The 17,775-nt window shown below is 31.4% G+C and overlaps 1 long non-coding RNA gene across 1 annotated transcript in view; it reads right to left on the reverse strand.

Moving 5' to 3' along the window:
• Nucleotides 1-17,775, reverse strand: part of LOC123662226 — a 100,207-nt gene that overhangs the window by 14,169 nt on the left and 68,263 nt on the right. The window contains exon 2 of the long non-coding RNA XR_006744456.1: nt 12,303-12,363. This is a non-coding gene — a long non-coding RNA (uncharacterized LOC123662226). The remainder of the gene's footprint in view (nt 1-12,302; nt 12,364-17,775) is intronic.

A 17,775-nucleotide genomic window follows, 5' to 3' on the forward strand; every position in this document is an offset into this window, starting at 1 on the left:
ACCCACAAGAACTGCACAAACACCCAGACCACGGTAAACACCTGTATGGTTAATACAAATGTTTGTCGTGTGCGGGGATCGAGCCCACAACCGCCAGCGCAACAGGTACAATCCATGGCTGTGACCGTTGCACCAACGCGGCGTGAATTCTCATAAGATGTTTATTATTACTACATAAGTAACCATGGAGTGGCCTACAAAGACTCGTAGACGGCCTATAATAGGTGATTAAAATTATGGTTGGGGTAACTTAGCTTTACTGGAGAAGTGGCATTTGGCCAGCAGTGACGCAACGTAAGAGTAATAACATAAATATTCTATGTACGCAAGAACGACCTTAAAAATATATCTCTTAATAACAAAGAAAAGCAACATTAAAAATCAAACAGAAGCTTGTCTAATTCAAGAAAATTTTAATTATGATCTGTAATTTAATTAATTATATTTCTAATATCTATTTTGTTGGAAAAGGAGTAACATGTTTATTTTTACTCGTCCAATAATTTTACAAGATTTATAACTTAATAAAAATAGATTTTTGAAGAGTAAATGTTTTTCATTTAATATTAGATAACAGTCGTTGACCTAATACTTTAATGTAAGTACTCAGTTTAACATCTCAAGGCTGTATTATACATTCAACTTGGTTACCATACAAAGTAGCGAGATAGATTGGCTGGGATCCAGTTCGGCGTCCCGCTTCGGGTCACGCTGTCACAAGGGACAATACTGCGTCTAGATGTCAACTGTCTTTAAATTCAATTACTTAGCTTGGTTGTACGCTAAGTCTATAGACATTTTTAGAGTAAGACGTTGATGGCTTTATAAAATAACACAATTTGAAGAGGCTTTATTTGATTTTTAAAAAGGATAACGATTATTATTCTTTCTGATGTAAAGCCGTATTAAATAATTAAAAATATGATTTTTTCGTATTTTTTGTAGTAAGATATACGTCAAAGATGTTAGATTGTTAGTTTTTTTTATATTTGACTAGTTGACCCCAGAAACGTTGATTTACCATATATGTTATTAAGCCCTCATAACTTACCCCCCTTTATAACTTAGCTGTAAAAAAATTCAAAAAAATCAATCCAGCCGTTTTGGAGGAGTATCGTAACTAACATTGGGACACAAGAATTTTATATATAAGATTTGTCACTCCTGAATAGTGTAGCTTTCTGTTAGTAAGACAATTTTCGTGATCGGATCAGTATTTGCGAAGATTACCCCCACCATTAAGATTTGTAGGGATAAACAAACAAAGTTAGAAACTTTATCTCTTTATAATATTACTATAGATTAAGTTTATAAATTCAATCAAGGGATCAATATTGGGCCCCATGTTATTCTTAATATACATAAACAGCATAAATGACGTGGGTTTAAAAGGCAACGTAACTTTGTACGCTGATGATACATGTCTTTTTTACTTTGGCAGCTCAATACATACAATTATAACAGATGCACAAAATGACTTAAATTTACTTAATAAATGGTTTCAATATAATCTTCTTACTTTGAATACTTTAAAAACGAAATATATTATATTTAAAGCTAAAAATAAAAACATTCCCAACTATCAACCCCTTAAAATAAATAACGCAGAAATTAATAGAGCTGACCAGGAACGATACTTAGGACTCACACTGGACAGTTACTTGACATGGACACCACATATCGAAAAAGTTAGAAAAAAACTTATATCCCTAACTGGACTCATACGTAGTGTAACAAGATGTCTTCCACAAAAAGTTCGCTACCTCATTTATAACGCACTTGTTAAACCCCACATTGATTATTTGGTTGAAATCTGGGGCGCGGCAGCAAATACCAATTTAAATTTAATACAAAGAGCTCAAAATAAATTATTAAAGGTACTATTTAATTATAATTACTTAACGCCTACGAAAAAATTATACGAGAAAACTAAATTATTGAATGTTACACAAATATACACGTACAATACTTGTTTATTAATAAGAAAAATCTTAACGAAAAATATACATACACAAATAAATTTCACTAAAAAAATGCAAGTACAAAAAATTCTCTTGAGGAGCGCGAATAACCTTATATGTCGAGCACCAAGAACGAACTACGGTGCAAAAAATATCTTGTTTCAAGGCGTGAAATTATATAATAAAATTCCGAATGATGTAAAGAACTCACAATCATTACAAACATATAAAAAACGTTTAAAACATTATATAATAAACAATTGCTGAATAAAATAAAAATATTATAAATATAAAATATTTATAATAATATATAAAATAACAAATAACTTAAGTGCCCTGAAATGCCATGCCACTTCTGGTCTGTGTGTGATCTGTGTATATTCCACGCATTCGATCGCTGTGTAAACTGATTGTTGAATTTCTACCCACTTAAGTTTTATTTTTTCTTTTGTGTTGGACTCGCAGTAATACTATGTTATAAACTACAAATTGTTTATATAGTTGAATTTCTCATGTAATTGAATTTGTTGTAATTCTTTATGAGAATAAAGTTTCTATAACCATAATTATTAAATTTTTAATAACTCAATACTTTATCTGTTATTTTAGTTCAAATTTATTTAAAAAAAAAAGTACATATTTGAAACTTATATATTTTGTTAGAAATAATTTTATAGTATTACAAACGATGTAAAATTAAATAATTCATTATAAAAACTATAACGATTGACGTAAACAGTTATAGAAATAAAGGTTAAAATTACTACACAAATAAGAATGTGACCTAATTGTCTATGTTATCTGGTATCATACGAATCAGTACATTGGCTTGTCTCCAACCCACTCTCGTTATGGGTCACGTTACTGTCACAGGGGACAATAGTACGCCACGCTGTCAATTCACTTTGAATCCAATTTCTTAGTTATATAAAACTAGATGCTCTATAATGATACCACTAAAGCTTCGTTTTTTTAGCTTAGTTACCAATATTTATATGGCTATTTTTATTTATTCGACTCGACTTTTCGTCGACTATGCTATTGTGTAATTGGTGAAGGAACACTTACAAGAAATGTTTAAGTAAAAATTTTATTGTTCTTTTGTTTTATTATAATGTTTCAAAGTATATAGAAACTAGCTGTACCCTGCGCGCGTTGCTAAGCTTTTTTTGGTCTTGTAACGACCAACTCAGAAACTTTTGTGGGCACAACATTTTGCTGAAGATCATGACATAATCAAATGCATAGTTTACGATTCTATAAAGGAAATACAGACAAACATTAATTTAAATAATATATACACATTGAAGAGAACAAAAAACAAATATTTGACTACACGTTCAGTTATACAACACGTACAATAATTTTCTACCAAATAAATCATTTTCTTTTGAAAACATTATCTAGTGATTTTGATATAATATTAAATATTTGTTTTATCAAAAACCAAATAAAATTCAACTGGAATATTATTTAAATGATTGTTCAATGTAAAATATATTTTGAACGAAAACAGATGTAATTTAAAATAACAATATTATTGAACTATGTTCTATAATATTTTATATAGTAATACTATAAAGTTTATGTTTTCATTTCATCAATTGATTCGCTACATTTAATATTTTTCGGGTTATAAAATAAGTTTTGACATTATTGTATACTTTACTGAGTTTTATATTATTAATGGAAATTTAAAATTATCCAAACGATTTCTGATCGAACTTAAAACTTAGAATCTAATCTGAATTTCTCCTTGGTTTATTTAAAATGTTAAAAATGTATCGATCTCAGTGAAAGTCAAAATTAACAAGATACCTAATTTTAGTGATTTAAATTTAGTCATCTTTCACCAGTAACTAAGCGTTAGAAAGTAATTTGATTCACCAGGAACGGATTGCCAATTTAGTTTACTTTTTGTTTATATTTTGAAGGTATGAAATTTAACTTACTTGGGTAAGCTATTAGCCACTAAATTAAAGCTTTAAAATAATACGTAACAGGAAAATATACAACAGGAATTGAAACTATAGTCCAAGCTCTTTAACCCTCTTGCAGACCTACTGATCCTTTTCACCCTTTTAGTGAATAAATGGAACACAATGGATAAGTTTACGGATCGAATCCGGTTTTGAATCCCGAATTAGTTTAACTTTAATTTATATTACCCGCTTTCAAATGCTTTTCTATGTTAGATTAAGTTGTTTGGAAACATCTACGTGAAACTTTGATCTCCAAAAATAGCAACAACTCACCTGACATTGTAGTACAATTTATTTTAAAAATATTACAAATTAAATACAGGTTTATATTTATTGTTTTTGCTTCTTTATGGGTTAAAATAGTAAAATATGAGACCGTTTGCGAATTACTTATATGTAATTTTTATAACTAGTGGTTAAATATTTAATAAAGACCTAAAATATATTCCATTAAAAATATAAAATATATGTTACATTAAGATATATGAAAGTGTTAAAGTTATAGAAATATCTGTTAGTCTAGAGAACCATTAGATAAAAAAGATGACATGCACATTCAATTCAAAGTTCAATAAGACAATTCGCGGCCTTTACGATCTTGGAGCTCGAGTCTCCCTACGGGATGTTTTCCAAAAGGTGGATTGCGTCGCAGTATATTTATAACAATATTATGTATATTCACCAAAATATTCATTGTTTTGAAATAAATAGTAATAATCGCATTGTAAACACGAGAAGGAATAACAAAATTGTAACTCCAAGTTTCCCACTGCGCAAAGTAAACGTTTCCTTTCTGGTTCATGGTATTTGCATGTATAATAAAATACTACAAACGATTTTGGAATTGTCTCAACATAAATTTAAAGTTTTTATGAAAAAAAATAATAGATAAAGCTTATTACTCGGTGCAGGATTGCATAGTTGATAAAGATGTGTGGACTTAGTGACGTTGTATTTCATGCAACATGTTTCTAATTTTGTACTAAAACACAGTTTATATATTATTTTCAAAAGAGTAACTGCGGAGTTTCTTGCCGATTCTTCTCTGCAGAATCTACATTCCGAATCGGTGGTAGCTTCACTTTTACAAAAATAATAATTTATTTTTAAAGTTTTAATTTGTAAAATGACGATTCGAAAGTGCTCTTGGAGCTTATTTGAATAAAGCTATTTTTGATTTTGATTTTGATTTTGAATTATCTAAGCTTAAGAAATCTGTTTTACCTTGCTGCCTCAATTTTTTCATAACCTACAGTGTATCGTATCTTTAAATATCGGAACTTGCTCGAATAGCGCTATTGTTCTTATATTTTACGCTTGGGATCGAAACAAGAGGGTCATTATGAACATTGGTGCGAAGCTTTCATTACAACGATGTCGCGATAAACCATCGTATTTTATCTCACAGGGAGTCAGGATATTCTTAAAAATTTGACTACTGATAGCATTCTTCAGAAAAAAAAGTATCTGGCTCATTTTCATGAAAGTAAAATAAAATGTATTAGATCAACGTCGATGGAAAAAAAATGAAATGGATTTTAAGATAATGTTGAAATAATTTATTGGCTAAGTAGAAGATAATATATCGAGCATTATAATATCTTATATATAAAATTCTCGTGTCACAATGTTAGTTTACATACTCCTCCGAAACGGCTGGACCGATTTTTATGAAATTTTGTGTGCATATCGTGTAGATCTGAGAATCGGCCAATATCTAGTTTTATACCCCAAGCTATAAGGATTAAGGGGGTTAAGGACATATGTGGCAAAAGAACGTTTGCGAGGTCAGCTATAAATATATATATTATCTCATGATATTATTACGACTTTAGGAGATACGATTTGAATTTTTTTGCATTGGAAAGCATCTTTGTTGTGGAAGATTATCACAATAAAATATTGACGTGACCGGAAGTAAGCAACTTTAAACATTAACTAATGTAAAACCGCAAAGAATAGCTTGTATATTTTACACAAAAATCATAACATTTTTATAATGAAGTAAGTAAATATTCATGTATCAACGAGCGTATACAAGTTCACATAATTTCATTGTTGAACATTTCCAAGAAAAATATTTTTGCTAAGAATATTTTAATATCAGCTTCTAAATGTCTCTATCATCGTGAAAGCGTCGCATATTGGATGAAGCAATGAGCAGCAAAAATTCGTGTTTTTAATTAAATTGAAATATTCATCCCCGCGTCTACTTATACGGGCATTTATCTAAGGACAGAATTCTCGTAACAAAGGCCTCTCAGTCAGATTAAATTTCCGGCGGGTCCACTCCAGTGCTAGAATGTTCTTTATTACTCAGTTACAAAAGGCTTCACTGCTCTCCAGAATTAGAATCTCATTCATTCCCCTCTCGGTTTACTTTTGTCCACTTGCAGGTACTTGTTCCTACGGTCTTCCTCTTTTTAATTGTTTCTTCGCTCTTCACTTGATGTTCTGTTAGATTTATTGTTTCTCTTAACTTTACGAGTGTTTTAACAAATGGTAAGCGCTTTATGGTATATTTATGTCCCCGAAGAATAAATATTTACCTTATTAACGCAACTTTGAAGAAAAGTAGTCAATTTATTAGTAGTTATTTTTCTTTTGATTAAAATATTTTGATAAAATATAGAGAAGTTTTTTCCTATTTGTTTGTGTTTGTGTTCTTTAATTTTTAAATTTACCCAGTTAAAAAACTTTTAACGTTTGCGTTAGAAAAAAAAATTGTTTTATCAAAAAAAGGTACTTAAAGGGTGGAAGGGGGGGGGGGCAGAAAACTGTAAGCGTTCACTAATTACACAACCGAACCGGCACATAAACAAATTTGAAATAAAATTTAGACTTAGCTGACTGAACTGACAATACGAAACTTAGCACATATTTTCAACTGATCTTCAAGGAATTTTTAGTATGTGAGATATATTTAAAAAAAGTCTTAGATTTTAAAATATAAAATATTATGTTTAAGATATAAAGAAAAATACGAAATACTGAAGTACTTACACATATAGACGCTAGTCTTTTACAATATTAACAAAACAAACACAGTTAACTACAACCGACGGCCCTTAACCTTTTGTTCTTCCTTATGATGGCAATTAAATCGTATTATTAACATAACCGTATAAAATAGAATATAACATTAAATAAGAAGACCATATTGTATAAAATAGAGCATCTTTATTTCGCCGTTTTATGGCGTGCGAGGGTCATATCCTCGCTGAATGAAGGCGTTACTCGCTACAATGTCGTTCAGAGAGTTTGGGACCCACAGGCCCTGCACAAACTGCCACTTAACACTTTATTAGACTGCAATAAAACAAACATTTGCTATTCCGTGTAATGGAATTGTATTGTGTAAGACATTTTATCTTGTGTATCTATTTATCTTGCGTATTCTAATTGTATTGATTATAATGTATAGTATTTGGGTAATTTTTATATTTTAGACGAAATAATGATATATGAATTGTATGTATGTGGGATCATATTAAATTAACATATATTTAAGTTCTTATCCTAACAGAGATATTCGTCCTATATTAGTAGTAATCAAATGAAGATTTAAGCTTGGCAAGTTCTTTAACAAAAAAAAAATCTAATATAGTCACCATCAAATACAGGTTATTGTAAATTCTACGATACTAATTCAGTCATAAAAATGACAATAATAAAGTGTAACTTTATTTATCAATATATACAGTAAAAAAGGTTGATTTATAATAACGTAGAACAGAATAAAATTACAATATAACATACAAATAATTAATTCAATTTTCACAGCTTTGTATATTTAATAGTACAAAATTAAAGCAGTTATAAAAATAATGAAAACACGCTTCATTGATTCCAGAATATATAAATAATTAGGTGTGCTAGCGACTTCGTTCGCGTGGAATTGAACAAAAAAATTAATGTTCAGTTTGCAGAGTTAAAAATAAATATATTTATAAAATAAAAGTAGCCTAAGTTACTTCTTACTACATCAGCTATCTGCTATGAAAGTCCCGTGCTGTTTATGTATGTGTATTTGTACTCGATAGTTGATATTGTTCTAGGTGACACTAATTGTCACTTCTCTGTGTACACTTCCCTACCGCTTTCACTACGCTGTGTCCTATATGCCCAAAGGTTGTCTGGAAGAGATCGCTACTCTAGCGATAAGACCGCCTTTGTACACTGTTTTTTTTTTTTAATTTGTAATATATTATTGTGTTGATTGTTGTTGTGTACAATAAAGAGTATCTATCTATCTATCTATCCCGTCGAAATCGGTCCAGCCGTTTCAGAGATTAGCCGGAACAAACAAACAGACAGACAGACAAAAATGGTAAAAAAATGATATTTTGGTATATGTATCGTGTATAAATCCATATGCACTTAGTTAAAAGCTGTTATTTTAATATTACAAACAGACACTCCAATTTAATTTCTTTGTATAGATAATGTTAATTTAATAAAAATCGAAACGACGTGAGATTCCTGAAATCTAAAGTATCCAATAAACAATATAGCGTCTATCTGACATTAATCATCATTGCTCCCGAAACAAAAATAAAGGAAACCTTATGAAAAAGCTGATTTATAGGCAAAATGTAGATGAATATAAAGTTGGGGTTGCGTAAGACTTTTTATTAATCTTATGCCACCTTTTATATAGAATTGTAGACAGTTATTTTGATCACAATATTTTTATAATAAATTAGATTATATACATATTATATATTGTTTTTATATGACTAAGTTGGCAAACAGACGCATGGCACACCTTATGGTAAGCGATTATCTCCCCCCAACCTAGGAGCTCTGGTCACCCTACTCACCACAGGAACACAACACTGCCTAAGAACAGTAATAATTTAGCTGTGTACTGTTTCTGTAAAATCGAGGTACTTCCCGAATCGGCCTGCTTCAAATTTTTGAGCAGGATATATCCCTACCCCTACGGCACAGCAGGATCAGGCACTCAGTTTAAACCTACACGTGATGTACGAGTAAAATTAATATAGTGTTAGTTAAAAAAATATTTTTAAAATGTTTAAGTGCATCGTTCCGAGCAATTGGCTTAATGCACGGGCGGTTCCGCGTTCGATACTCGCATATTATTATATTAGTGTAGGTCTGTGCGTTTTTTTCTCGAAATCCCATCAACAAGGGACCACTGAGTGTGTAGTATTTATTTTATAAACATATGATACATTTTTGTGTTGGAGGGAATTTTATGTATCAGGTAACTAGATCTCCAAACGGTTTTTTGAAAAGTGCTCTATGAAATGTCCACATTTAATTACACTAACGCTAATGACTTAAAGAGACAAAAATAAATCATAAACGTCTCATCAAATGAGAGAAGCAAAAATTTAAAACTAGTTTACACGCATCAGTGCTAGAATATTTGAATCATTATATGTGTATTTCGAATATTCTACTCTAAACACACACACATACACACACACACATACACACACACACATACACACACACACACACACCCACACACACATACACACACACATACACACACGCGCGCGCGCGCACACACGCACATACACGCATACACACATACACACACACACAAACTTATGTCCTTACAGACTTTTTGAAGGTGTTGTTATAAATATCCGTATTTCATGACAGACTTATTGTTTATAAATACAATACTCGTATTCAGATAAATGTTTATCAATACAATTCCCTATTATAAGTAGAAGAATATTTCCTAGCGGTGTACTTAATACGGAAAAATCGTTGGCTTTGATCAGTAACGCTCCCAGTTCAAAGATTCACGGACTAATGCGGCGTCCGTGGATCATTCATCATGGAGAGTCGTTACGACTTTGATAATAAATAAGGCAAATCAACTTTTTAATTTGGAAACAGGAACGGTATGTTTGTGGTTATTGATTAACGGTATTTTGTTGGTTGGCATTTGTTGTATATATGTATTATTACTTATTACTTATACATTTGTTATATTTTACGCGTGAAAATGTGACAACGTGTCATGTCGTGTCATGTGTCATTTCTAATGTTTCTAAGGTCGTAAATAAACATATAAATTTGTTTAAATAAAGACATCTTAAGAGTGTTTGGCATGTTATTTCCTATTATTTGATTGTTTAAACAAATATATTATAGATATACCAATAAATATGATAAATTAAACTTAATACACTTGACATTGTAATCAGACAAAAAGGTTGTTTCTTTGTTCATAAATAATACTGATGTAAAATAAACAAACCAAATTGAAAATTATTATAATAGAATTTTCAATAACTATTAAAAAAAAACAGACCTTAACAAGGCAAAATATCGACATGCTAGGCTTACATAACGTCATACCTACTATGATTTATAAAACTAAAGTTTTACCCAAACGCAAATTTAACTTTGCGGTAATTTTCTAGTAAGAATATTATGAATTCTTTGCCAACGCGGTTTTTGTACATCAATTTTCATTTGATAAAGTACACAAATTAACGTCTCGTCGTCTAACTCTCTATCAAACTACATTTGTATCGAAATTACTGTTACGTAGCAAGCGTAATATTGATCAGTGTTGGTGACCGTAGTGATAATTACATTAGATTTGAAGCCGATTTGTTGACTATCCCGTTGGCGCAGTTTGTAGTGACCCTGCTTTCTGCTCCCAGGGTTGTGGGTTCGATTCCCACCCCGAGTCTGGGTGTAATATAAATATTTATCTATATATTTATTTATGTATTATTAATAAGTATTTTTATCGAAAAAAAAAAATATGTAGCTATATACCAGTCAGCTGTTACCTATAACACAAGCAATAAGTTGCTTACTTTAGGAACAGACGACCGTGTGTGTATTGTGTAAATATTTATTTATTTATTTGGGCAATCTCACAGACACTACATTAATGAAATACGAAATATTGTTCGAACCAATTACAAGTAATTAACACAGAATTACTCAATATTCAAATGGGATACTCTTTACTGATCACAGAATATCAAATAATCTCGTCTGCGATGTTAACTAGTACTATTTGATATATATTTTGTATTTTGGCGCGTGAAATGACGAAACCAAATGAGATGATATATTCAAAGCCACAGTTCAGACTAATTTGGCGAGAATAGTGAGTTGTGATGAACCGGTTCACAGTCCTTAATGATATCGAGTTTCATGTTTGATTACGTACACATTACTCATATTTCATACCGCAATAAGTTGGAATTTTTATTCTACTCATTGTAAGTAACTAAATATATAAAAAAAAAACAAGTAAAAGAAACAAGGTATATTTCAGATTATTTGCGCTTTATTTACGTTGATATCAATGGTTAAATTCCCTTCAACCTGTAATATCCCACTGCTGGGCATAGGCCTCTTTGCCCATGTAGGAGATAGATAAGAGCTTAATCCACCACGTTGCTCCAATGCAGGTTGGCGGATATATTCCCTTCTATGAGTAACGATCGCTATCGGGTGTACATGATAACAACCGGACCGACGGCTTAACGTGCTCTCCGAGGCACGATGGCGAGACCTACAAGCACTGTACAAACACCCAGATTACGGCAAACATCTGTATGAACAATACAAATGTTTATCATATTCGAGGATCGAACCCGCAACCGCCAGCGCAACAGCCAAAAACCAGTGCTGTGACCGTTGCGCCAATGCGTCGAATGGTTAATTTAATTATAAATTAATCTTAGGAATTCTTTTGTCTTGGGAAGGCCTCCAGCTAAAATTTGTTTTTTTAATTTTTGAATTATATTTTATGAAAGCGACTTCGATCTGTGCTTTTGACAAATGTTTGTGTAGACCATACTGGTGTTTTCAGCGGTATGATTTGTGTTTGAGTCGTGTGTGTTCAAAACCTTGACATACTTAAACTACTTGAAAGTTTTGATTTTAATACTTTCTATTATTTTATTTATTATTATACTCCACTACACATAAGTAGTTACACTGTAAATGAGTAACTAAAAACACAATAGTTAAATACCAGCTCGTGGCTGTATTCGTGAAAGAAATTAAGCGAATTTTCATGAGTTCATTTCATATTTATAAAAATGCAATACAAGTTAAACTTGTTAAAAAATATCAAACACGTTAAATGTTTAATTTTCCTATTCAAATATCAACGTTTTATTGTTTTGAAATAAAGTCTTTTATTAGATAATTATATATAACTGCTTATTAATAAATATTTATTATTATTTTTAATATATTGTAAAATATTTCAGGCTGTTTTCGTGCAAAAAATTTTTTTGTTATTTTTTCACACAAATTAGTTTTTTACAATATAGGTCCGATTTTAATCATTAAACTAGTAATCTATATTTCATACCAAATATGACATCAAAATGCTTACCGAATTAACAGCCGTCATCACAACATGGAAGTCGCCGCACAGCTTCGGCTACCAGATCATTCTGAAACAAATTAGTACATTACTCATATTTAGAATATTATGAAATATTTTATGAATATTTTGAAATGTCTTGACATAAATTGAAATGTCCGTGAAAATACAAATCCATCCACTAAAATGGATGTCCATTGAGGGAGATGTGGAGAGTCATTAGCATCAATCGTAAATTGAATTAGTCCAAAAGCAATATCGTAAATGCCTTTCAAAGCGGGTCGGCCTTGTTGACATCTCGGATGTGCGCTGACTCAATGCAGTCTCCGGCTACGACGCTCGCCTTACGGAACAGTGGAAATTAACTCGTGTTACATGCGGTTATCGCTCGTAAGACGTTTACATAAGACCCACAACGTCCAGTCGTAAGCCGATAATCAGATACGTGGAGACAAATAGAATAGCCGCGTTCACAGTCAGTAGGGCAAACGTCCAAGTCCATTAATAAAATTGAATCAGACGAACATTCCGAGGCACAATATGTGCACGTGCGGGAATAAATAAAGATACCGGAATGCCAGAACAGCAACGTTTTAGACGCCAGGAGTCGAAGTCGCAATATGTGGTACAATCGCTAATTACTGAGATTTATTGACTTAGGCACGTTAAAATATTGTTAGAGTAGAATAATAATATTCGATCGTTGACATTAAAATAATGATTTTAAAAACATTAAAATGATGATTTTAGAAAAAATAGGTAATCTATTTATTTAATTATGCCATAACATTTCCGCAACAGCTGCATTGACCTAATAAGATATACCATTGTAGAAATCTTGTTTTCGTAAAAGCTAAAGCTATATAAAAAAATATATAAAAGCGATTTACAAAATACTAATTTCACTAATTTAGATCTAAATTTTCTTCCAGTCTACTGAAATTATTACGTAGTCACACTTGCAACTATCTGTCAAAATTATTTACGCTTCTGTTAGTCTTGTCAGTTACGTTCCACGAATACGAATATAAATAGGGTATAACCAGACGAATAAATGATACACATCAGTAATTAGGTGAAAAGGTTAGTGATGGAATTTACAGTAAAAATATTGTTAAAATTGTAGTGTTATTATTTAATTGCCATTTATTATATTACCAATATTAATGAAACAAATATTTTTATTTAGTGATATCAAAAGCATTTAAGTAGGTACAGTATACGAAATATTTGTATTAAATAATGAATTATGGTCGTCGATATAAGTGCTTATTTAGTTTGTCTGTTAAGACAACGCATATTTTTATTATCTATATAAATAACAAAAAATCGTCAAAATGTATGCACGCGCCTAGCTTTCGTACGACTGCATCAAATTGGATTATTTAACTGTGGGTTTTTTGTTCGTTATTATTAAGATAAGGTTTGTACAAAATAAAATATTTAAAAAATCGATATATTAAAAAAATACAAAGTGACACGGCGTTCGCCGGGTTAAGCTATCAAAATAAATTTATCTTGATTTTTTTTTAAATTTTTGTTCAATGGTAACCTACGTTATTTTTAATCAATAATATTTTTAGACACTGAAGTCATTATTATTAATGGATGTAATCGTGCTTTAAGAATAATGATAAATGACTACTTTCTTCAAAATGAGCGCATAGACTTTAAAAAATCATTTGTTACGAGCTTTAAGCTGTTTCTGAATTCGTGACAGTGTTTTATGATGTATGATTTATTTTATTTTTTATTTATAAAACACCAACAAAGTACACACCGTATTTCAAGTAGGTACACCATACAACTTCAGGACATTCTAAGTGTTACGACGATCGAAGGGGAGGGGGAATCAGGTCATAGAGTGCCTGCGCACAGAGTGTGCGCAGGCACTGAAGTGTATACGAAAAAAAAAAAACCGGCAGGCCGGCCACCCTACGCCGATGATGCAAGCTTTGCAGCTTTGCGGCGACCAGTGCATCATCACAGAGGATCCACCGGGCTCGTCTCTCAATTGACTTAAGAAGCTCTAGCTGGTACTTGGCTGAGTCATCCCAATGCATGCATGATCGAACTTGCACTTGATATAAATTTAGAAGCTGTTCCGGAGTGATTTATCCGGATATTATCTCACCTTCGAGAAAACGACTGTTTTTTGGCAGCTGTTTGAGCTTTTGCTTCTACGTATGAACCAAAATTGAGGGTGGATGACAAAGTAACGCCAAGAAGCTCCAGGTGGCCGGTTATGTGCACGAGCACACCTCGGAAAGAGGGAGTCAGATAGAAAAGACTCCACTTTACCGAAAAGAGACACGCCTGGGTTTTAGAGGCGTTGAACTTGACCAGGTTTGCGTCACCCCAATCAGAGACAGCTTTAAGGGACAAGTTCAGACGCCGAATCATGGCTTCCCTCAGCGACTGGATCTCAGACCCACTCGCTCGTGCGTCTGACACGTAACGCTCGACAACGGTGTCGTCACCTGCATACCCAAAGGTCCCAGGTTTGAGCAGGTCGTTGATGTGCAGCAAGAATTGCCGAGAGTACAGACCCCCGAGGAACCCCGGCATTGATGGCCAAACGATCGGACTCGCAACCGTCTATGACTACGCGGATCGATCGATCCCCCAGGAAGTCAGATATCCAAACACAGAGAGAAACGGGTAGGCCGTATGAAGGAAGTTTGTTAATAAGGCCGTCATTCCAGACCCTGTCAAATGCCTTCGAGATATCGAGCGAGAGATTTGAGATAACGTTTTAACAAAATTATAAATGTTTTAAATCATTTATAATTTTGTTAAAACGTTTTCGAATTTCACGTAGTCAAAATATATTCACAACGCCCACGTTTTGACGTTTGACATGGAACATTATGTTTCTCCTACAAATATAGGTATCAAAAGATCTGGCGCGCACAGCGATAAAATTCTGCACGGTTTATTTCCGCTAAAATCTATGACACATGAATAGTAAAAACTCGCGACATGTTTAACATTTTCATATGGACATTTTCATGAAAAATCTGCCAATAAGAGTAAGTGAGGACTATAAATAATTCTGTGCAGTTTTTCGACAGTTTGTTATATGTGAGCAATAATTAAATAGTGCGCACTGCGATATACCAGTTGTCGAACTGGACTGTATCGTACAGTATGTACTGTAAGAAATTATGATTATTCCATTATAGGGGACATACATCTTCATATACACAGGAGAATGATTATAGATTAATTGCCATAAAACACGTTTATTTAAATTCAGTGGTATTGAATATAGCGTATAGATTTCAATTCAATTAAGTATTTTTAAAATAAAAATTGCGCTGCAAATCAACTGCAGTGCGAGATTGATTTAATATCTTCAACGTCAACTGTAGGGAATTAGGACACTGCATGCTCCCAGTTAAAATGAAGCAAAATCGCCATGTCTTCAGGGCTGATTTGAAATGTTAGGTTTGACACAAACTTGTAAATCTTTGAGCTTTGAATGTCATTAAAATATATATAAATGGAAGTATAAAAGCCTTTGCGAATGGTACGCAGCTTTGTATATTTAATTAAAGTTACGAAATTGAAATAAAATACACCATATGTTAAAATGTTTAATATTTAAAATCCTAACATTTACATTTTTATTTTACAAGCCCTTTTACCCTTTTTAAATTTGATACACATCAGCAGACGCAACGCTAGTTTAAAGAGTGAATAATTCTTTAAGTGATATTTTATTTACTTATTTACTAGCTGTACTCGCGACTTCGTTCGCGTTTTCATCGATATTATATTTGGATACTCATTATTTTTAAAGATGTGATCTTGACCCGTGGGAATTATGGAATAAAAAGTATACGTTACTATGTTATTATATTATATAATATTTATTTTGCAATGCTTATCATATAAATTGTATAATTTTTTTTCTGTAAATAAATAAATGTGACCTCTTTCATCTTATTTAAGCCGTTACAGAGGCATTTGTACAGATACTATATATAGACAAACGTTTAAAAACGTTTTTAATTTTCCCTGTAAATAAACAAAATAAAGACTTGATAAACACAGTATTTTTTTTTTTGTTTGCAGAATATAAAATTTTAATTTTATTTGATTATTTACTATTTATATGTTTTATTTTATATATTTTTCTTATAATTTAAATCTTTTGAGGTTTTTTTGCTCGAAAAATATTTTGTACTAATTTGAAAAAAGTTTGGTTATTTCATGCCTATGTGGGCAGTATGTGTGGCAGTTTCTCCCACGATTTTACAAGAATTCCGAGATGAAAAAAGTGTTGTCAAAAAAAATTCAACTGTTTTTTTAAAAGCGTTGAAATATCTTCAGAGTACCGAAAAAACACCTGTGAAAATTGGAGCTCTTAATTCTAATGTGTAGAGGTCGCGTATCGGAGATTTCTATTTTCCATATTAATAACATGAGAAATTTTTTATTCGGAATTTTCTACCTCACAATCCAATCAACGGTTTTCTGTGTGCGATAAAGATTTTTGTAGAAAAATTGAACAAAAATTTGAACGCTCTATAAAAATTTATTTTATGTTTTTTGTTCAAAATCTTACACGTTCTAATAAAATTACTTAAAATCGTTTTAACAAATCAGAGGTCGTTATATAATAGAAATTTATGTCGAGAAATTTCACGTAACAAGCTTTATAAGACGTAATTGATTTATCCCTTAGTAAATTGTAACATACATCTAGACAAACATTTAAATTTAAAATATGACCAACCCTAACAACTCAAATATGAGTACATCGATGTCGTATGAAATATAAAATAAAAATATTACAAAATAAAGACAAAGCGTCAGGCTTTATGAAGCGCGCCCATCATTTTTATAACTTTGCTTGAAAAACTTTAATAAAATGGAGACACGGCGGCACAGGTGAGATATTACCTTTCTATGTGCAGCTTGTATTTAATATTTCATTTTATATAATACTACGAATAAATAAAGACAAAAGAACAATATGTATAATGTTTAATAAAAAAGGACTTGTACATATTTTATGTAGTCAGTATATCATTAGGATTTTTTTAAATCTATTACATTCGTTCCCGTTTTAAGGTTCAGACCATTGCATAAATTTTCAAAGAAGTGACTTTTAAATTATACTCATTTAATTATTTATTTTTGTTAAAAATTATCATATTAAGTGTGTTTTAGTATTTTTAATAAACATATACCTCATTGATACGTAGATTTGATGTTGAGTACACAAAGATGGAATACAGAGAACAAAATAAAATATTAAACGTGTTGTTGTTTTCGTCGTTGTTATTGTTCGTTCTGTTTGTGTTTATTGTCATGAAATTTCATAAATGTATTTTTTTTTTGTTAACAGAGTTCTTTTTTATTTTAACAAAACGTTTGAAATATCGGCAGTAAAAAGAAAACTAAAACGCTATCGGGTATTACGATCATGATATATCATCATATCATGATAAGAAAAATAACGAACAAAACT

The sequence above is a fragment of the Melitaea cinxia genome, chromosome 18, assembly GCF_905220565.1.
Source record: "Melitaea cinxia chromosome 18, ilMelCinx1.1, whole genome shotgun sequence".
Taxonomy (NCBI): Eukaryota; Metazoa; Arthropoda; class Insecta; order Lepidoptera; family Nymphalidae; genus Melitaea; species Melitaea cinxia.